This window comes from Oncorhynchus masou, chromosome 22, assembly GCF_036934945.1.
Source record: "Oncorhynchus masou masou isolate Uvic2021 chromosome 22, UVic_Omas_1.1, whole genome shotgun sequence".
NCBI lineage: Eukaryota > Metazoa > Chordata > Actinopteri > Salmoniformes > Salmonidae > Oncorhynchus > Oncorhynchus masou.
Genome location: NC_088233.1, coordinates 42,298,545 through 42,321,771, shown reverse-complemented (window position 1 = coordinate 42,321,771; position 23,227 = coordinate 42,298,545). Strand labels below are relative to the sequence as shown.

At 42.2% G+C, this 23,227-nt stretch overlaps 1 protein-coding gene and 1 long non-coding RNA gene across 2 annotated transcripts in view; both read right to left on the bottom strand.

The window, feature by feature from the left end:
- LOC135508841 (potassium voltage-gated channel subfamily KQT member 1-like) overlaps nucleotides 1–23,227 on the bottom strand; it is a 258,600-nt gene that overhangs the window by 46,116 nt on the left and 189,257 nt on the right. The gene's annotated exons all lie outside the window — the stretch shown is intronic.
- On the bottom strand, nucleotides 19,596–21,192 carry LOC135508737 (uncharacterized). The gene is made up of 2 exons (XR_010450852.1): nucleotides 20,569–21,192; nucleotides 19,596–20,506 (listed from the first exon to the last, which is right to left on the bottom strand). It is a non-coding gene; the product is annotated as an uncharacterized LOC135508737 (long non-coding RNA).

Genomic DNA, 23,227 nt, shown 5'->3' with positions numbered 1-23,227 from the left:
TATGAAACAAAGATACATGACAAAAGTGAGGATGGAAGAGATGAAAAAATGATGGTTGTCTATCGACAATGACAAGCCACCAGGTTTTGACAACTGGGATTGAAAAGTACTGAGGATTATAGCGGATGATATTTCCACATCTTAAATTTAAGCCTTCTAGAAAGTGTGTGCCCTCAGGCCTAGAGGGAAGCAAAAGTCATTCTGCTACTTAAAAATACTGGCTCAAATAGCCGACCAATCAGCCTGTTACCAACCCTTAGTAAAGTTTTGGAAAAAATGGTGTTTGACTAGAAACAATACTATTTTACTGTAAACACATTGACAACATACTTTCAGCACGTGTAACCGATGTGAAATCGCTAGCTAGTTAGCGGTGGTGCGCGCTAGTGGCGTTTCAATCGGTGACGTCACTTGCTCTGAGACCTTAAAGTAGTGGTTCCCCTTGCTCTGCAAGGGCCGCGGCTTTTGTGGAGTGATGGGTAATGATGCTTTGAGGGTGACTGTTGATGTGTGCAGAGCGTCCCTGGTTCGCGCCCAGGTCAGGGTGAGGGGATGGACGTAAAGTCTGTACTGTTAAATTGATGCTGTTGACCCGGATCACTGGTTGCTGCGGAAAAGGAGGAGGTCAAAAGGGAGGTGAGTGTAACCAATATGAAATGGCTAGCTAGTTAGCAGTGGTGCACACTCAATTGGTGACGTCACTTGCTCTGAGACCTTGAAGTAGTGGTTCCCCTTGCTCTGCAAGGGCCACGGCTTTTGTGGAGCGATGGATAACGATGCTTCGAGGGTGACTGTTGACGTGTGCAGAGCGTCCCTGGTTCGCGCCCAGGTCGGGGCGAGGGGATGGACGTAAAGTCTATACTGTTACACACGCTTATAGGGAAGAACATTCAACAAGCACAGCACTTACACAAATGACTGATGATTGGCAGAGAGAAATTGATGATGAAAAGATTGTGGGGTTGTTTTGTTGGACTTCAGTATGGCTTTGACATTATCGATCAGTCAGCTGCTGAAAAAACGTATGCGTTATGGCTTTACACCCCCTGCTATATTGTGGCTGAAGAGTTACCTGTCTAACAGAACACTTAAGGTTTTCTTTAATGGAAGCCTCTCCAACATAATTCAGATAGAATCAGGAATTCCCCAGGGCAGCTGTCTAGGCCCCTTAGTTTTTTCAATCTTTACTAGAGACATGCTTTGATCAAAGCGAATGTGTCTGTGTATGTGGATGACTCAACACAATAGACGTCAGCTACTACAGGGACTGAAATGACTGCAACACTTAACAAAGAGCTACAGTTAGTTTCAGAATGGGTGATAAGGAATAAGTTAGTCCTAAATATTTCAAAAACTAAAAGCATTGTATTTGGGACAAATCATTTACTAAACCCTACAACTCAACAAAATACTGCTTGGAGTAACCCTGAATTGTAAACTGTCATGGTCAAAACATATTGATACAACAGTAGCTAAGATGGGGAGAAGTCTGTCCATAATAAAGAGCTGCTCTGCCCTTTTAAAAGCACAGGTCCTAAAGGCCCTAGTTGTGTCGCACCTGGATTACTGTTCAGTCAAGTGGTCAGGTGCTACAAAGAGGGACTTAGGAAAATTGCAATTGGCTCAGAACAGGGCAGCACAGCTGGCCCTTGGATGTAAACAGAAAGCTAACATTAATCATATGCATGTCAATCTCTCCTGGCTCAAAGTGGAGGAGAGATTGACTTCATCACATTTGTGAGAGGTATTGACATGTTGAGTCCACCAAGCTGTATGTTTGAACAACTGGCACACAGCTCAGACACCCATGCATACCCCACAAGACATGCCACCAGAGGTCTCTTCTCAATCCCCAAGTCCAGAACAGACTATGGGAGGTGCACAGTATTAAATAGAGCCATGACTAGATGGAACTCTATTACACATCAAGTAACTGATGCAAGCAGTAAAATTAGATTTAAAAAACAGATAAGGGGTGGCAGGGTAGACTAATGGTTAGAGTGTTGGTCTAGTAACCAGAAGGTTGCAAGTTCAAACCCCTGAGCCGACAAGGTACAAATCTATCGTTCTGCCCCTGAACAGGCAGTTAACCCACTGTTCCTAGGCAGTCATTGAAAATAAGAATTTGTTCTTAACTGACTTGCCTGGTAAAATAAATAAATAAAAAGCAATACACCTTATGAATCAGCAGGGCCTGTGAAGCAACATAGACACAGACACATGATAACATACACACACATAAACATGGATTTTGTGTTGTAGATATGTGGTGGTGGAGTAGGGGCACATTGTGAAATCTGTTATGAATGTATTGTAATGTTTTTAAAATTGTATAACTGCCTTCATTTTGCTGGACCTCAGGAAGAGTAGCGTTGGCAGCAGCTAATTGGGATCCATAATAAATAAAAATAAAAATAGAGGTTGTCCCTTGCTAGCTAACTGACTGTGAGAACCAGTGAGGGTTACTGCTGAGAACAGGGTTCTTTTCTTTGCCGTTTTCATGCTTTTAGTTCTCATGAAAGCCACAAAGACAACCATGAAGCCCTCTTGGAGCCTAGGCCCTGGGGTTGCTCAACACTTCAGCACCATAATAAGCAGTTGGTTCAGAGCCACAAACATACACAAGGGGGCTGGTGCTTAGCGTGTTATGAGGCCTGGCGGGCCAGCCTTGTAATTGGGCCTAATTAAAAGGATAGAGGAGCATCTTCTCAGCTTCAGCTGCCTGCCTGCAGGAAGTAGTAAAGTAGCCTCTTTCGTTCTCTCTCCCTCTTCCATTTCTCTCTTTACCCCCTTTCTCTCTCTCTGTCCGTCTTTCTCTCTCTCTTTCCTGTGTAGCCTGTAATCAGTCCGTCTGCTGCCCGTCTACAGATGCAGGTTAGTGCTTTCAGGTTGTTGTCTGTTTCCTCTAGTCCTCATCAACACTGGCTGCATCCCCTGCCTTAAGAACGCTCTTCTACAGATGCCGGTTAGTGCTTTCAGGTTGTTGTCTGTTTCCTCTAGTCCTCATCAACATTGGCTGCATCCCCTGCCTTAAGAACGCTCTTCTACTTCCTCCCATACTACTGTTATTCACTAAGCTCCTGTCATTACACTTCATACAGAAATAAAAAAATGTGCACGCAACCCTTGTCTGTCTGGATTCTAGACCCCCTTTGAGACCTCACTTCACTGTAGATATCACTTGTTCTTTACGAGGCATTCACTCATTTTTAATTCATGATAGCGATCTCCTGTAGTGAGCATGCAAGACTGCCATGCACTGACTGAACACCGCGCGCTGAACACTGGGCTGACTGAACGCTGCCAGGGCTATTGATACCTGAGCGTCAGAGAGTAACCTGAAACAAAACAGCTGCTTTACTGAGTACAGGCTGAACGACTAGAGCTAGCTACAGGCTGGGTGGGGGAGCCCAGCCCAGCCCAGCCCAGCCCAGCCCAGCCCAGCCCAGCCCAGCCCAGCCCAAGTTCATATACAAGGAGAGAAAAGCATCTGTCATTTGCACACATAAAAATAAGTTACTCCTATAACATGATGAAATACAAGGCATTCAAGATGTGATTTTTTTGGATACTTTGGTAACAAGAATGAGATTACCCACTGTAGATACGTGAGGTACATAAAAGAAAGATTGAATTGAACTTGAATTGAACTGAAAAGAAGAGGCCAAAATTATATTCCAAGTTAGTTATTGTATTTACTAATCACCCCAAGACAAACGTTAATTTCCATGTGAAAGTACATGATATTTGTGCAACTTAATGTAAGGTGGAACAGCGAACTGAGGCAAGAGGAGAAAAGGCAACGGAGCAATGTCTCCCTCTGTTCCCTAGACTAAAACTGAGTTTTCATTCAGGACATGACTGATGAGTATTTACTCCAGTCAAAAGTCATGAATAAAACAAATACTATGTTATGCTAACTGCTCTGAGTCTGTCTTGTTTTGGATTAAATCCACCATGGATGCCTGGGATCAAATAACTGCAAATATCATTACCAACAAGGATGGGTATAAATAGAAATACAAGGACAAGCTGTAATTTTCTCCCACACACAGACAATTCATTATTACAGCCTTATGTGAAAGTTTTTATGTTTTTTTTGCCCCTCCAGGTATTAAAGTGCAGCCAAAAGTCCTGTTTCTCACAAATCCACATCATCCATTTGAGTTCTATCCTGTTCTTGCCATTAGAAAAACAGTTACATATGGGACAGTCAGGCAGCGGCCAATATTATCCTAGAGCTCGCTCCATCCCTCCTTCCTAGCCTGGATAAAAACACACAGACAGACAGGGGGAGGATTCTGCCTTGACCCCTGACCTCTGACCTTTGGCTCCGCTCAGAGGGGTCAACGGGGGGAGTCTGTCTCTGGGGGGGTCAGCACCTGGATCATTGTACTTAGGGGGGGCAGAGGGGAGGGGAGGGGGGGGGTCGGGGTCTGAAGGAGTGAGAGCTGGAGAAATCAATCAGCCACTTAGTTCACTCACTACCCCGCCCATTCACTTACAGCCTATAGCCCTTGCTTCAGCTGGAACAAGAGGTCAACTACACAGCTTCTCTCTCTCTCTCTCTCTCTCTCTCTCTCTCTCTCTCTCCCCCTCTCCCCCTCTCCCCCTCACACACACACACACACACACACACACACACACACACACACACACACACACACACACACACACACACACACACACACACACACACACACACACACACACACACACACACAGCTCTGTTGAAGGTGAACAAGGAGCTATTTCATTGCTATGTGAGAAACCACAAAAAATAGCTGCTGTTGCATTATGGCTCATATCGCAGGCCTATAGTATATTTCACAGATATACTGATTCACCCCCCTACATCTGTCTCTACGACAAATAGTGGGTTTGGGTGGAGCTGTCGTACGGATATGGTTTTGAAAACAACGGTATGTTAAATTCCAGGGTTGATCACTTTTAAGCACTTGGGCCCATATTCAAGTTGACATAACAGTGAAATGTTCTGTGTTTTTGTTAATCTGTAAATTATAAGCTTTAACAAGATCAAATGCATTGTGCTCTGGATAAAGAAGCAGAGACAGGATTTAGTAATAGTGTAATTGTATGTCTGAAAGAAAGGTGCACATCAATAATTGACCATCAAAAACCACACTGGAAGACAATCAAAGTCTTTATAAAGATCATGACAAATAAGGAATAAGCATTTCAGAATCTGCTTAGACATTGTACTACTGGCATCCACTAAATCTCCACTGTAACGGAAAACTGTAAATTATACAGTAATTTGGGGTATTATTACTCTGAAACGTTTTACTGCAGCATACTGTAGATGATGGTGCATTGTGGGAAAATGTTGTGGGCGGGGCAAATAATTGCTGAATTTCAAACGGTACTGTAATTCCACCCCACCTAATACAGTGCCGTATCTTTGGAGGCCAAAAACATTTTGACCACTAGTGGGTGCATGGTATTGTTGTCTCTGGTTCATAAACATATTTTTGTTGCACCTGTGAGTGACAATGCTGTACCAATGTGGTTACAGTGGCCCATCACTTTGTATAGGGGAAAGATGTGGCAGCAAGTCTTAAACCTTAAATGGTTGCCTGTAAGCTACTATCAAATTCCCAGTAACCCCTTTATAGTGTATGTACTAGTAGTTGTCATTCAGTGTTTACATATCACTAGCCCCCCGTGCCAGGGTTCAGGCAGTACTTATAACCATCAAGACAAGTCCAGGAACGAGACAAATATTGTATCGCTAACATAATCATTAGGGCATTTCCTTACATAACTTGCTGAGTTGGACTCGACATATTCAATTACACAGTCATTTATCAAGACACATTTCTTTGCAACAACAAAAAATCCCCTTCGAAAATCAGAACTGCATATGAAGTAGGTATAAAACCATACAAATTTGCCACAGTGCCATGTGTTGTTGGCAACAGTGCCCTTGTCAGGCAGGGCTATCTCTTACCTTGTCCTCCTATACAGTAGCAGCCAGTGCCAGAGGGAGTCAAACTTTTACATTGTATGACACATGCCCCCATATCACCGACAGCAACTTTGCCAAACTCACACTGACGGAAAATGGGCAAAGCCCAAAATGCCTCCATAGGGTGCTTCGAAATGGACAAAACACAAAAAAGCGACACACACACACACACACACACACACACACACACACACACACACACACACACACACACACACACACACACACACACACACACACACACACACACACCTCAGGGCACACAGGAGCGAGCGAGCCTGTATCACTGACATATCTCTGTTGTAATAGAATCTGTGGCTACTTGGAAACATGGGCCTTGGGGCTGTTGACAGTTCCCCAGCTCTCGTCGCTGATGAGAGAGACAGATAGCTTGCCATGAAAACAAAACCACAAAGAGGCAGAGAGATTAACAGAAAAACACAACTGGGGGGGGTGAAGAGGTAGAGAAAACCAGCCCAGAGCACCAGGTCCTTGGCTTTCAGGGGCTCCCTCCCTCCACCACACACAGATAGATATATCATTGTTGCCTTACGGCATCCGGTTTCCATTCCAGCCCATGCCTTAGCAGTGAGAGTCCTGATCCAGGATCTGTCAGTGGTTTTATCTGATATCTGCCTGCCCTTGTCTTGTCTGACTGTGTCTACCTCTACCTCTCTACATCTCAACCTCTGCCCTGTCATGGAGCCAGTCCATCAGCCATTAACACATGCATCATCCCAGACAGGACAGAACCAGACCCAGCTAGCTGCCAGCCGCCCCTGGTTATCAGGCTAGTGACCTGCATTTAGGGCAACTATTACCTGACCCAGCCACTGGACTTTCTCCCCAGTTAAACAAGGCCTCTGTGTCAGTGACGGACAGGAGGGTGGGAACACAATACGCCTCAGTGCTCTGGAGGGGAGCCCAGTGATGTAGTGCAGTGTTGTCTACCCCGATCCCTGCTCCGCTCATCACTCACATAAGGCCGTGTGGCCGGGATCCAGTTTTTCGAACACACACTCGAGCATAAGAGTGCACAAACAAACATACAGTCAAAGATTGCACGCACAGGTCCATAGTCATACACACACACGGACGCACGCACACACACACACGCACACGCACACACAAACTCAGAACCATAATCCATTGATGGAGAGGCCCTAACAAACTTCTCTTTGTTTTTCTCCCACAAATTGCTTGGGGATGGCCACAGCAAAAACAACACGCAACACAACAGAGAGAGAAAGAGAAAGGGGAACCCAACAAAGCCTGTCAGAATGGGATGCCTATTCATTAAGATAATTAGGGAGAGAGGAGGATGAAAAGGACGAGTGGAAATAATCTAAGCATAAATCAAAACTATGGGAGAAGACAAGGGTGGTGATAGAGGGATGGAGAGAGGGAGTAGGGCGGGAAGAGAAAGGAAAGGAGTCAGCAGAATGTGGAACCATGGGAAATATGAGTCAGAGAGAGAGAGAGAGAGAGAGAGAGCGAGCAAGAGAGAGAGAGAGCGAGAGCGAGCAAGAGAGAGAAAAGCAGTGTTATTTGACCTGACTGCTGTACACATGATGACTCCCCAAATAAGCAGTAAACATCCGCACAAACCAACATCTACTAACATGAGACTCCAAATCATCAACAACCTGGCACATAGACATTAGAATAAAAATTCTCTCAATATAGAAACATTACTTTTGTTACTATACTATTTCCAATGATCTTTTATTTACATGGAGCTTGATGTACTGTAATTTCATCCTAAATTCATCCAGGAACTTCACCACCAACTTTATTTACACAAGTAGTTAATAAAACAGGGGTTTGCCTATCGTTCTTTTAAAAGTCCCGAGGGGGCTACAAATTTGCCTGATACAAATCCACACTTTCAATCTGAAATCCCTCCACATAGGACCCTAGAGCCATTCCAACAACAATCCCTTATTGTGTTGAAATGATTCATTAGAGGTTGGATGGTTAATGGCTCTCGATGTTAATGAAAGCAAAGCTTATCAGTGGTATGTTTGTATGTACAGTATGTGTGTGTGTGTGTGTGTGTGTGTGTGTGTGTGTGTGTGTGTGTGTGTGTGTGTGTGTGTGTGTGTGTGTGTGTGTGTGTGTGTGTGTGTGTGTGTGTGTGTGTGTGTGTGTGTGTGTGTGTGTGTGTGTGTGTGTGTGTGTGTGTGTGTGTGTGTGTGTGTGTGTGTGTGTGTGTGTGTGTGTGTGTGTGTGTGTGAGTGTATGTGTGTGTGTGTGTGTGTGTGTGTGTGTGTGTGTGTGTGTGTGTATGTGTGTGTGTGTGTGTGTGTGTGTGTGTGTGTGTGTGTGTGTGTGTGTGTGTGTGTGTGTGTGTGTGTGTGTGTGTGTGTGTGTGTGTGTGTGTGTGTGTGTGTGTGTGTGTGTGTGTGTGTGTGTGGACTGTAGGCTATGCTTCAGTGCCTGTTGCACCCCAGCCATGCCCTTTCTGACCCAATCCCAGTAGTACTGGAACCCTGAGGTTTCTGGAGTGAGGATCATGGTGTTTATATCTTTATGATGAAAGAACCAGAGCTCGAACAACATAGCCTGTTGATTTATTGACCAGGCTTTAGGACACCACTCTTTGAGAGAACTGTACAGTCAAGTCAGACTCTCTGATCAGTAAAGACTCATTAACTGCCATTGTGATTCCTCTTTCGAACGTCCCTACATTGAAAAATGATTCCTTAGTGAGTGTCTATTTAAAGTCAGAATGCGTTAGAAAATCCTAGGCCTCTTAGATAGAGTCGACCAAACGATAGTGGTTAGAGTGGTTTTATGAGGTAAAAAATACAAACAGTAGTATGTTGGGTGTTTGTTGGTTAGCAGCCTGATGACTTGAGGTGGGTGCATGATGTGTTTTCCTGGCATTGTGTCTTGGAAACTGCCATGGTAATTGTACCAGTCTAAGTGTCCCCTTTACGAGCAACATTAGTGTTTTCCGTCACTGTGCAATTATTGTCTATTCATAAACGCAGCAGCTCTCTTCAACTGAGGAAAGTGAAAAGAAAAGACACTGGCCGTTGCTGGGAAGGTCTACTCAGTACAGGCTACCTATCATTATGCAAAACATTTAAGCCTTGGTATGCAAGCATACAGGCCCAGGTCTTCATCTATAGGCATAAGCTGCACACAAACATTTGTACAGTTGAAGTCGGAAGTTTACATACACTTAGGTTGAAGTCATTAAAACTTGTTTTTCAACCACTCCACAAATATCTTGTTAACAAACTAGAGTTTTGGAAAGTTGGTTAGGACATCTACTTTGTGCATGACACAAGTAATTTGTCCAACTATTGTTTACAGACAGATTATTTCACTTACAATTCACTGTATCACAATTCCAGTGGGTCAGAAATGTACATACACTAAGTTGACTGTGCCTTCAAACAGCTTGGAAAATTCCAGAAAATGATGTCATGGCTTTAGAAGCTTCTGATAGGCTAATTGACATCATTTGAGTCAATTGGAGTTGTACCTGTGGATGCCTATTTCAAGGCCTACCTTCAAACTCAGTCAGTGCTTATTTGCTTGACATCATGGGGAAAATCAAAAGAAATCAGCCAAGACCTCAGAAAGAAAATTGTAGACCTCCACAAGTCTGGTTCATCAATTGGGAGCAAATTCCAAACGCCTGAAGGTACCACGTTCATCTGTACAAACAATAGTATGCAAGTATAAAAACCATGAGACCACGCAGCTGTCATACCGCTCAGGAAGGAGATGCGTTCTGTCTCCTAGAGATGAACGTACTTTGGTGTGAAAAGTGCAAATCAATCCCAGAACAACAGCAAAGGACCTTGTGAAGTTGCTGGAGGAAACAGGTACAAAAGTATCTATATCCACAGTAAAACGAGTCCTATATCGACATAACCTGAAAGACCGCTCAGCAAGGAAGAAGCCAGCAGCTCCAAACCCATCATAAAAAAGCCAAACTACAGTTTGCAACTACACATGGGGACAAAGATCGTACTTTTTAGAGAAATGTCCTCTGGTCTGACGAAACAAAAATATAATTGCTTGGCCATAATAACCATTGCTATGTTTGGAGGAAAAAGGGGGAGGCTTGCAAGCCGAAGATCACCATCCCAACAGTGAAGCATGGGGGTGGCAGCATCATGTTGTGGGGGTGCTTTGCTGCAGGAGGGACTGGTACACTTCATAAAATAGATGGCATCATGAGGATGGAAAATGATGCAGATACATTGAAGCAACATCTCAAGACATTAGTCAGGAAGTTAAAGCTTGGTCGCAAATGGGTTTTCCAAATGGACAATGACCCCAAGCATACTTCCAAAGTTGTGGCAAAATGGCTTAAGGACAACAAAGTCAAGGTATTGGAGTGGCCATCACAAAGCCCTGACCTCAATCCTATAGACAATTTGTGGGCAGAACTGAAAAACCATGTGCGAGCAAGGAGGCCTACAAACCTGACTCAGTTACACCAGCTCTGTCAGGAGAAATGGGCCAAAATTCACCCAACTTATTGTGGGAAGCGTGTGGAGGGCTACCCGAAATGTTTGACCCAAGTTAAACAATTTAAAAGCAATGCTACCAAATACTAATTGAGTGTTTTGTAAACTTCTGACCCACTAGGAATGTGATGAACAAAATAATTGTATCTGCTATTATTCTGACATATCACATTCTTAAAATAAAGTGGTGATCCTAACTGACCTAAGACATGGAATCTGTACTCTGATTAAATGTCAGGAATTGTGAAAAACTGAGTTTAAATGTATTTGGCTAAGGTATATGTAGACTTCTGACTTCAGCTGTAGATGTGAAAATATATAGGGCTACTAGTGTACACCTATACACAATGAAAATACATTTTTTTGTAAAGGTGTGATATGTTATGTGGGCTATGTTATTTTCTTTGGTGTTTCTCTTGTGTTTAAATGTGATTTTAAAGTTTTAATCATATCATGAATAGCATGAATAAACATATGACACGTAGACACAACCTAGCTAGCACATAACGCTCTGAGAACCAAATGTGCTAGAGGAACCAATATCCCTGAAAAATCCATTTCAAGATGCACTTAGGTGGGACTTTCAGTACTTCAGCATAACTTTCCCTACAGATTTTCTCATGGTTCTATTTAAAGTAATGTTCTCAGAACATTAAGAAAACTTTCTATAAAAACCACAAGAAAACATTAGTAACATTCAAAGAACGTTCTAAGAATGTTATTTAAAAACATATACATTCCGTCACAGCGCCAACAAAACTCTCTGTGTCCTCTATCTTGCTAACTGTGTTCAGGTACATTGGCTGTGCCCACTAATTGACTAAAATGAACAGATTTGTATGATAAAAAATGGAATGTTAACTCATTCCTGGTGGTGCAGTTGACTGATTCCATGGATAGAGAACATAAGATTATAGGTTCAAATCTCACTCACGACAAGCTGAGATAAAAATAATTAATCCCTAAACAAATTAATTTCTATATGTGCTTGAAGTTCAAAACAGTTAATTAACATAAAATTCTTATTGAAACATGCTCTCAAAACAGTATTTAGAACGTAAATAAAACCGCCCAGGAAAACTTTCAGGGAACCATAGTAAAACTTACTCAGAACCTCCCTGCAACCAAAAACGTGCGTTTGCACAATTTCCAAGGAACCAAATGTGCTAGCTGGGGAAAATATCTCTGAAAATACATTTCAAGATGCACTTAGAATGACAATTTATATAGCATGCACACTAATAACATACTACTTTTACTTATCATTCCTCCATAAACCACCACTAATAACGAGAGATTGCACCTAAGAAATAGAGCTCATGATCTCCCCACACATATTAATGCCTTTTGGGGAATCTGTACCATTATAGACTTCTGAAACCACAGCATGCCACTACGTAATGCCTGTATCAGGGAAAAGCATCCGATGTTCCACAGAGCAGCTCCCCATTCCCCTCACAGCTACTGATGAGACGAGGAATCTCAGTCATTCCCACTTTGCCCAAATGAGCTTCCCATCCCATGAAAAGGGCTGACTTCTGTTTTAACAGAGAGAGTACTGACACACACATAATGACATAGGCTGAAAGATTTAAGAATTGACTAATTCTGGAGTACTCGGCTGTAAATCTATACATTTCTACTCTGTCATCTGTTTCAGTGTCCGTTCCATACGTATATCTCACCAAGTTGACAGACCAAAACATCGCTCATCCCCTGAGACAAGTGGCCTCCCTGACATATTGTTTTCTGAGCATTTTCCTGAATTTTGAAGTAGGAAACGAGGCCTTCTCTCCAACAAAGATCTCTAGAGAGAGAGAGAGATACAGATGTGGGATCTTAATTTGATTTCTTACAGATGCACTTCGTGATTTACATGAATTCACTGAAAACCTGCACTTTCACACGGTTATATAACAGTATTGCACTTTTCAAGTAGCCTACATTTGTCCAGCTAATAGCCTGATCATGAATCAAGCAACATTATGGACTAAACATTAAAATTCTGTTCCTGCAGGATTATTTTGCTGTGTTTAGCAAAAAAAAGTAGGTACTCCTATATGCTTAATTTAGAGTTATTCATGTATCTTTAGTTGTTCTACAAACATTTTGAATACATTGTAAGGCTGCCTGATGAGGCTGCATGATGAGACTCTAATAAAGTCGCTTGAAAGGCATGAGCTCTGTCCACATTTACTTTTCATCAGCCAACATGATGAGTAGGCCTAATGAACAGCAAAGGCACTAATCTATGTCAATCTACTATCCACTATACTACAAAGGTTGCCCTAATCTATTCTGTGCGATAAATACATATTCCCAACATAGTCTAGGACAGTTGTGGGATGAGATAGATCCCAAATTAATACAACCACTAGCATCAAAAAAACTTTTTATGTAATGTGGCTGACGCAACATATCAGAACGTTAAGCTTAAAATGTTGATAAACTATTAGGCTATTTCTGTACATTATAAGTGCAGCAATGCACAACATTGTAGCAGGCTGTAAGCGCAAATGTTCCATCAGCGGAAAACACCGTTACAAAAAGTGACCGTGAAATGCAATTATACACGTAATGCATCTATTATAAAGATGTATTTTTATGGTGAAAATTATCTTCCCCAAACTTGAAACTCACACAGCTTATATATGATATTATATGATATTATGTTATATATGCTGGTCCTCATTCACAAGTGATAATTCAAAAGTGAAAGGCTAATATTGTCACCCATCAGACTATTCTTGATTTAATCTTGTCTTTACATAAACTAAATAATATAAGTGTGACATTTGTTTTGATTTAGATTGGACCATTATCATGCACCTGTATCGAAATGGGCAGCGGGAAAAATACATGTCATCTATGCACTTAAATAGCGAATGGAGGACATTTTTCCCATGGTTTATTTTCATGCCAGCCAGGTAGGCTGTACTCCTGTTGTAAATATAAGCCATGTGCTTAATATTAGGAAAGTTGAGAAATAAATATAGTAGGCCAAGCCTATTTCCTGACGGGATCCTCCTCTTTTTATTAGCGGCCATCACTCTGTTTTCTCACTCAATTGCATAGCCTCTCATGAAGTGTTTGATTCAATTTTTGAATACATTTGCATTGATGTCAGAGTGATTAGAGGGACAATAAGTTTGGTAGGCTTCTAATGACCAGCAGCAGCATCAGAGCATGGAGAAGCCTAATTGCCGTGACTAAACGGTCATGTGGAATATGACTGCCTTCATGACTTGTGACAGCCGGTCTGGCTGTAATACGGTCACCGCAACAGGCATGAGTCTCCAACAGGTAGATTGTGAGCTACCAGTAGCTCGCAGCCCACCTATGAGTAGCTTGCCAATCAATTCTGAAAGTACATGCATGTGTTCCATCGCAAACCAGGATATCTTTTTACTGAGAAACCATCATTCAGGAAAATACCAAATATAATTTTATGGGGCACCCTTAGAGTTGTTTTAAACATTATTTTACCAGGTATATTGACAGAAAACACTCTTGTGCACAGAGGATCCGGGAAAGAGTTGCAGGGTAGAGGAGAAGTCAAGAATGCGCCTATTTGAAAGCTATTAAAAAATGAGTAGCTCCTGACATGTTTCATTTTTTAAAAGTAGCTCCCATGCTAGAACAGGTTGGAGACCTCCTGGTGTATGTAGTCTTCATGTACTGTATTTTCTTCCCTACTACAAAAGGCATTGTAAATGCAAATTGTGGTTATTGTAAAAGTGCTGGATATCTTCCTGTAAGTCGGATTACAATAAAGATTTTCTATCACATTACAAACGACCATAATATGACACATTAAGAAATAATCAAAAAAGGCTTTACTTTGCTTTTGTTACTCAAAGGAAGTAAACTGAAATATAAATGTACTCCGCTGTAGTTGATTGTTAATTCAAAACAACACAGAAAAGTGTAAAATGGCAAGGGAGCTGATTAAAAATGACACTGAAAATAGTAAAATGGCAATTGGAGTTAAATTTAAGCAACTCTCTTGAGAGTTTAATATGTTCTCCACTTAGTGTTGTTTTAACTCCATAACCAGAGTAGTTTTAACACTAAATGGGTGTGGGACCATATAAACCTCAAATAGTATTACATTTGACGCCATAGGAGTTTAATTAACTCTTGCAGTTTTTGCTGTGTACTCAGAGGCTGAGCACACCCCTAGAGGCCAAGTCTGGGATGGCTCCATATCTATATCTTTTCAGGGTACAAACACATTTGGTGCTTTTATCTCAAAATGGACTATTGAGTTTACACTTTCAGCTTAGCCGCACACCACTAGTATTCAAAAGATAGATTATTTTGATTTCCTCCATATTAACACAGAAATCATGGTAAATAATTTAGTCCATAAATTTCAGAAGGATCAAAAAAAGGGTTTCGAAATTATATATTTTTTGACCCTGTTGGCGATTTTAGGGTTAAGATCATACATCTGTTGCCAGAGAAAGTGAGAGAGAGGGCAATATCCCTTTCTGTTCTGTAAATGCCTAGAAATAATTACCCCATGTCTTGCTTTCTATGGGTCTGCCCCCACCATGCAGTTACATGCTTTATGAACTGAAAAAGTCCTTGTACGAAACTCTAACTGTAGTGAATTCATAAAAAGTATACATAAACTCTAGCACAACGATTCGGTCTCCCTTCCCCGCCACATCTGATACAGTTAGAGGGGAAGGGGTAGTGAGCAAGGACAATGGATAATGTCCACAGATTACGGGGGCTATTTCTGTCCTGGGGACGTATTGTGAGTGTAAATAATAGGTATTGAATGCCGGCCTGTTTCGCTGGCACACTGACAGGGCAGCCACATAGCAAGCCAGCAGAAAAGCACCATAACAAAGAGACTCCTGTACGCGTGGATAGTCAATGTGTAACCTGGTTGAGTGTGTAAGTGTCCTGTTCTGTAGGTAGCTAGGTAGTTAGGAGAGGAGATAACCTGCTATGTTGGTTGTTGTGTTAGCGGTTAGCCTCTGACCAACTGTTGCTGCCTGCCTGATGCCCTACTTGGGTACTTCCTGTATATAGCTCCATTCCTGTCTATTTCATTTTATTCCTGTTTTTCCTCTGAATTGTTGGTTAAGGGCTCGTAAGCAAGCGTTTCACGTTAGTCTACACCTAGTTGTATTCGGCGCATGTGACAAATTAAATGACATTTGATTTGGGGTTTCACTAATTGAATGTCTGGCGTTGCCTGCTTTTCCAGTCACGCAAGGCTAGGTCTAGGGCTGGGCAGGGAAAATGTTCCTAGGATACATCAGGCTTAAGTTGTGTTTCAATGTGATAATGCTGATTGCCTACCAGCGGTAGGAGTAGGGCAATTCTGTTCTGATTGGCTTATTGCCTTTTGCGCAGTATATTACTCAGAACTATTCTCAACTATCCTTAATTACTTGTATACACAATATCAGCAAGGATATAGGACATCAGGGCTGGGGTCAATTCCAATTTAATTTGAAATTAAAGTAAGACCATAGTAACACAAACAATTAACAATAACGAGACTATATACAGTTGAAGTTTACATACTCCATAGCGAAATGCATTTAAACTCAGTTTTTCACAATTACTGATATGTAATGCTAGTAACAATTCCCTGTCTTAGGTCAGTTCGGACCACCACTTTATTTTAAGAATGTGAAATGTCAGAATAATAGTAGAGAGAAAATATCTATTTCAGTTTTTATTTATTTCTTCACATTCCTAGTGGGTCAGAAGTTTACTCAATTAATACACTCAATTAGTATTTGGTAGCATTGCCTTTAAATTGTTTAAGATGTTGCTTCAATATATCCACATCATTTACCTTCCTCATGGTGCCATCTACTTTGTGAAGTGCACCAGTCCCTCCTGCAGCAAAACACCCCCACAATATGATGCTGCCACCCACGTGCTTCACGGTTGGGATGATGTTCTTCGGCTTGCAAGCCTCCCCCTTTTTCCTCCAAACATAACGATGGTCATTATGGCCAAACAGTTATATTTTTGTTTAATCAGACCAGAGGACATTTTTCCAAAAAGTACGATCTTTGTCCCCATGTGCAGCTGAAAACCATAGTCTGGCTTTTTATGGCAGTTTGGAATCAGTAGCTTCTTCCTTGCTGAGTGGTGTTTCAGGTTATGTCGATATAGGACTTGTTTTACTGTGAATATAGATACTCTTGTACCTGTTTCCTCAAGCATCTTCACAAGGTCCTTTGCTGTTCTGGGATTGATTTGCACTTTTCTCACCAAAATACGTCTATCTCTAGGAGACAGAACGCGTCTTCTTCCTGAGCGGTATGACAGCTCAGGAATACTGCTCTGGAAGATTTGGCTAAGGTGTATGTTTATGGCTAAGGTATATGTAAACTTCCAACTTCAACTGTACAAGGAGTACCGGCACCGAGTCAATGTGCATGGGTACGAGATAGTTGAAGTAATTTAATATGTACATGTAGGTAGGGGTAAAAGTGACGTAGCAATCAGGATAGATAATAAACAGAGTAGCAGCCGCGGATAGTCTGGGTAGCCATTTGGTAGCCACAGACTTGGCGCTCTGGTACTGCTTGCCGTGCGGTAGCAGTGAGATCAGTCTTAGACTTGGGTGTCTGGATTCAATTCTAATTTAATCAATCTTCAAGTTATAGAATTGGAATTGAATTAGCTGTTTGGACTGGAATTGAATTGGAATTGATGCCGCTTGAGTAAAAAATTGGACATGATGCATCTCTACTTGGCACTCTGCATTAAGGAGATAGATTGAGGGTGAGGCCCTGAGAATGAGATAGACTAGCGTCCTGTCCCCGGGGTGTACTTGTACATCAAGCTGCCTCACGCTACAGAAACAGGAAATAGGCTCCTATGAGCCTACGAGGCAGACGTCTCTAAGTGTGTTGCGTGACACAGTTACCACTCTGACACGCTCACTTCCCCTAACACCTCTCTGAGAGGGCCCTGTTGTCACTGGAACCTGTGTCTGACAGAGTGTGCCTTCAGTTCTTCCTCATAAGGAGTGTCACACTGAGGACGCAGACCCATGTTAGATGTCAGACCTGTTGAGGTTTAGAGAACATCTAATGTGACTCCATATATTTTCACTTCTTCCGAATGAATGCATAGCATGAGGAGAAATGGATGAAGTGGTAACTGAATTTATATTAGTGTTAGGTGTATGTGTACATGCATGTCTGTGTGTGTGTGTGTGTGTGTGTGTGTCTACCCTGTCCTTATCCAGTGAAGTCAGTCAACCACTAATAAGAGCAGAGTGACACTGTGGTGTGTGGAGGGTCAATGGTCTGTGGCTGCAGCCGGTCACCAGACATTCAGTCTTGTCTTGTCTGGTGTGTGTGTGTGTGTGTGTGTGTGTGTGTGTGTGTGTGTGTGTGTGTGTGTGTGTGTGTCATGTCCCTGCCGACTCCCCTCAGGCCCAGATCAAGCCCAACCAGGGAGGCCTACCATTAGGTGCCCTAGTCACCAAAACCAGTCTGTGGCTGATGAAAGCATAACCAAGCGAATGCAATCACATACAGGAATGTCTCCACCACTGTGAAAGGGAGGGAGGATGTGACAGTGAATGCCACTCACGCCAGAGACAATATGTTATTCCATAACACACACGCAAGCACTCACTTATTCCATAACACACACGCAAGCACTCACGCACACACCAATGTCAGCAGTGATGAGAAGTGACTAAACAATGTGTGATGATCAACCACGGTAAACAACTGGGTCATGTGATGAGACACACCTAATACACACCCACACATACTGCACACATTCTGTAGGACATGATAGACTGGTTCAGGAAGTGAACAGAACATCTTACTACTTTCATACTGTATGAAATGACTGGACTCGCACGCGCACGCACACGCGCACACGCACACACACACACACACACACACACACACACACACACACACACACACACACACACACACACACACACACACACACACACACACACACACACACACACACACACACACACACACACACACACACACACACACACACACACACACACACACACACACACACACACACACACACAGTGAAAGAGCCCAGGCTGTTATTCCAGTGGAGTCTGGCTTGTGGAGTGTGTAATCTCCAGGGTGGAGTCCATATTGGGTTTCCAGGCAATTCTCTTTTTTGTTTGGCAATCTTGCATAAAAGAGAGGAGAAGACCAAACAAAAAGCAGGGCTATTTTTCTTTCTGCCCGGCACATTGTTGATGAGATGTAATGTATTGTAATACAAGTGGTGATTAACCTCTGTAGTCTGGGAGAAGAGAGAAGGAGGGCGAGTGGAAAGATGGGGAAGGGGTAGGGGAGGGAGGGGTGTGGAGTGGAGGGGAGAGGAGAGTTCTGTACAAAATATTGCTACTCCTCTCTGATCAAGCCTTGCCTGAGTTTGTTTTAACAGCATTGAAGGAATGTTACATGTGTATGTATGGTTGTCACATGATCTCACACCTCACATCTCTCATTGGATGGTAGTGCATATAAGCAGAAGGATTCTGTCAACATGAAGCTGGGCACTATGATTACTGAATGCTTCCTTGGTTTCATATCATCCTGGCAAACATACCGCTTCGTTGACTAAGAAATATTGCTTAGATATGCAAATGAGGGTGAACTGAAGAATATTAAAATCATCATCACCATCATCCAACAAAGATGGATCCCTTGTAAAATATCTCAAGATCACACAACTTCTCCTTCCTCTCAAATGATGTATTTCCTGTTAAGTATCAATAAAGTATATTCTTCTTGAACTACTGTCCCTTTATCTCCATGACAACGATCAAAAGGTCTTGCATGAGATCTGCTACTAAGATAACACACAAACACATGCCACCTGCACTCTCAAAGAGGTTTGTGTGAGAGACAGCCCAGCCCCCATAGGCAGTGCTCTCCAACCTCCAACTCCCACACCCTTGTCAGGGAGGGGAAAAGGAGGGAGGGAGCCCCCGAGGGGAAAGAGGATTGATTTAAGGTCTTCACTATTGGGTGAGGGCAGCTGACTGGCCGTGGGGTGGAGGTGGGAGGAAGGGCGGCGGTAGTAGTGGGGGTGGGGGTGGGGATGGGGGGAGTGAATGACTGATCAAATCAAATCAAGCTTTATTTATACAGCACATTTCAGACATGGAAATCAACGCAATGTGCATCACAGGAATAAAACGAATAAAAAACAATTAAAATAAACACATCAATATTAACTACACAACAAACATAAGAGGATCATTTTCCCCAAAGGAAAATCGAGGATAAAAAATGTGTGTTAAGATCTCCTTTAAATATGTCCACAGTTTAGTTATTTTGCTAGGGGCATAGTAACTAAAGGCTACTTCTCCATGCCTCTTGGTCCTAGGCTTTGGGATAGTTAAAAGGTCAGTGCCAGAGGACCTGAGGGACCTACTGGATACATAACTAAAAGGTATGTCTGACATGTAGTGGATGTACAATCGTGGATTAATTTAAAAATCAATAGAAGAATCTTTAAATTAATTTTAAAACTCACAGGCAGCGAGTGCAGAGACCTTAAAACCGGTGTAATGTAATGCAGAGACCTTAAAACCGGTGTAATGAAATGCAGAGACCTTAAAACCGGTGTAATGTAATGCAGAGACCTTAAAACCGGTGTAATGTAATGCAGAGACCTTAAAACCGGTGTAATGAAATGCAGAGACCTTAAAACCGGTGTAATGAAATGCAGAGACCTTAAAACCGGTGTAATGTAATGCAGAGACCTTAAAACCGGTGTAATGAAATGCAGAGACCTTAAAACCAGTGTAATGTAATGCAGAGACCTTAAAACCGGTGTAATGTAATGCAGAGACCTTAAAACCGGTGTAATGAAATGCAGAGACCTTAAAACCGGTGTAATGAAATGCAGAGACCTTAAAACCGGTGTAATGAAATGCAGAGACCTTAAAACCAGTGTAATGTAATGCAGAGACCTTAAAACCGGTGTAATGTAATGCAGAGACCTTAAAACCGGTGTAATGAAATGCAGAGACCTCCTCCCGGTGTAATGAAATGCGTGATCCTTAAAACCGGTGTAATAACATAATGCAGAGACCTTAAAACCGGTGTAATGTAATGCAGAGACCTTAAAACCGGTGTAATGTAATGCAGAGACCTTAAAACCGGTGTAATGTGTGCTCTCTGTCTGGTCTTGGTCAGTATCCATGCTGTAGCATTCTGTATGTATTGCAGACCAATTGCTTTCGTGGGTAGACCAGGCAGGAGAGCATTACAGCAGTCAAGCCTGCTGGTAATAAAAGCATGGATGAGTCTGTCTGTATCAGCCTGAGAGAGAAACGGACGCACTTTGGCAATGTTCTTCATGTGGTAAAAAGTTATTTGGTCACATTCCTAATGTGTGTTTCGAAATTGAGAATCTAAAATGACATCAAGGTTTTTTACCTGGTGTTTTAACTTTATTGCCCGTGAATTAAAATGTGCGGCCAGATTCTCTCTCAGTGCTTTGGCTCCAAAAATAAGAACCTCAGTCTTGTCTTGATTTAGATGGAGGAAGTTGTTAGCCATCCAAGTGTTTAAATCACTAATACAGTCCAATAATTTATCCGTGGAGCTACAATCCTTTGGTGACACAGAAATGTAAAGTTGTGTATCGTCTGCGTAGCAGTGAAAATCAATGCTGTGCTTTCTGATAACTCTGCCAAAGGGAAACATATATAAACTGATCAGTTTTTTACCTGGACTTTTAACAATCAAACCTTGTGAATTAACATGTGATATCTATTTTCTCTTGAGGTTTTTTAAGAACCTTGTTTATTTAACCAGGCAAGTCAGTTAAGAACACATTCTTATTTTCAATGACAGGCCTGGGAACAGTGGGTTAACTGCCTGTTGGGGCAGAAACGACAGATTTGTACCTTGTCAGCTCGGCTTTTGAACTTGCAACCTTCCGATTACTAGTCCAAAGCTCTAACCACTAGGCTACGCTGCTCATCAAGGGTGTCAAAAAACTATTGACTGGTTGAATAGGTCCTAACCCAATTTAGAACTGGACCCGGAGAGGCCAACCCACCTCTCCAATCTGTCCAGACGGACATCATGCTCAACAGTGTCGAATGCAGCACAAAAATCCAAGAGTACAAAGACAGAGAGCGGTTTGGCATCTGTGTTGGCTCTAAGATCATTTACCAGTTTAACTAAGGCGGTCTCTGTGCTGTGGCATGAAAACCAGATTGGAATTTATTGGAAAAATACAGTTAGCACTTAAAAAAATCATTTAGTTCTTTGAAAACCAATTTCTCCACGATTTTGATTAAGAATGGAAGGTTGGAGATTGGCCGAAAAATGCTAAGAGCTGAAGAATCTAGATGACTCTTTATTGCAGTGGGGAAAGTGGCTGTGAACCCGGGAGTGATTAACAATAGCTTGCACTTCTTCAGATATGCAATGAACTGTTTTGTAGAAGGTGGTGGGGAAAGGATCGAGAAGGGAGGTTGTGATAACACTTTCCTGAGCATGGCTGTGTCAACCATGGAAATGAAATCCATAGTGCTTTTACACGGTAGGCTAGGGCACATACTTCTCATCGGGTATTGCTTGAATGATCCTCGGGTATTGCTTGACTGAGCCCCAGCCTCATCTTTGTTATCTTATCTCTGAGATATGCCGCAAACTCATGACATTTATATGGGGAGGAAAGTTCACATAGGTCTGCGGGGTTAGGATTTGTCAGGCCATCAATGGTCGAGAAGAGCACTCTCTAATTATTCTGATTCTTAGTGACCAAGTAGGAAAAATAAAAGGACTTGCAACTTTTACTTTCTCTGTCATTTTGCAATTTCTCTTTAATTGGTTAGTTTCCTCATTCATCCAAGGGGCTCTTACGTTTGAATGTGGCCTTTTTCAACCATGCTGTAACTATGGCATCAATGGTTGCCCTTCATTTGCTGTTAAAGCTATCAATTAAATAATCACAGCAGGAACACAGAATAGGTGATGGAGTATTGTTCATACGCTCAATGAAATCTGTAGCAACGTCAGAGGTAAGATAACGTTTCTTAATAATGCCTTCAGTATTACCCTGCGCTATGGGCAACAAGGTAATAAAATATACACAGTGGTGACCAGATAAAGCAACATCACCAATAGAGGATATGACAATAGAATTCCCTTTGGTAATAACCAGGTCCAGAGCATGGCCGTGGTTATGGGTGGTCCCAGTACAGTCTATAGAGCTCAAAAGATTCATAAATTCAATGGCCTTGGAGTCATGTTCTATGTCAACGTGAATATTAAAATGTTACAACGCAATGATTTTATCATAGTTCTCAAGGAAAATAGACAATAGTTCAGAGAAATCTGGAAAGAAAGTGAGGCAGTGCTTTGGTGGCTTATACAGGGTTAGATGGAGCACTGGTGGCTGACATTTAAACAGTATAGCATGACACTCAAAAGAACCAGTCGTCTTTCACCCGCCCCTTTTCCCCTTTTCTGATAGAGTATGGAGGGATGGACACGGATGGAGGGAGGAGTGAGGGAAGAGAGAGAAGGGAAGGAGCTCCCCAGCTGAGGCTGCAGATCTCTATTGGGGCCCAGTGCCAATGTCAAGGTGTTGACTGAAGGAAGGAAGGAGGGGAGCTCCAGACAGCTCAGGAGGCTACACAACAACCAGGCATCTTACAACAGTACAGTCTTGTCCATGGCCCTCAATGGTAAACACACACTCTTAGGGAAAAAAGGGTCCCAAAAGGGTTCTT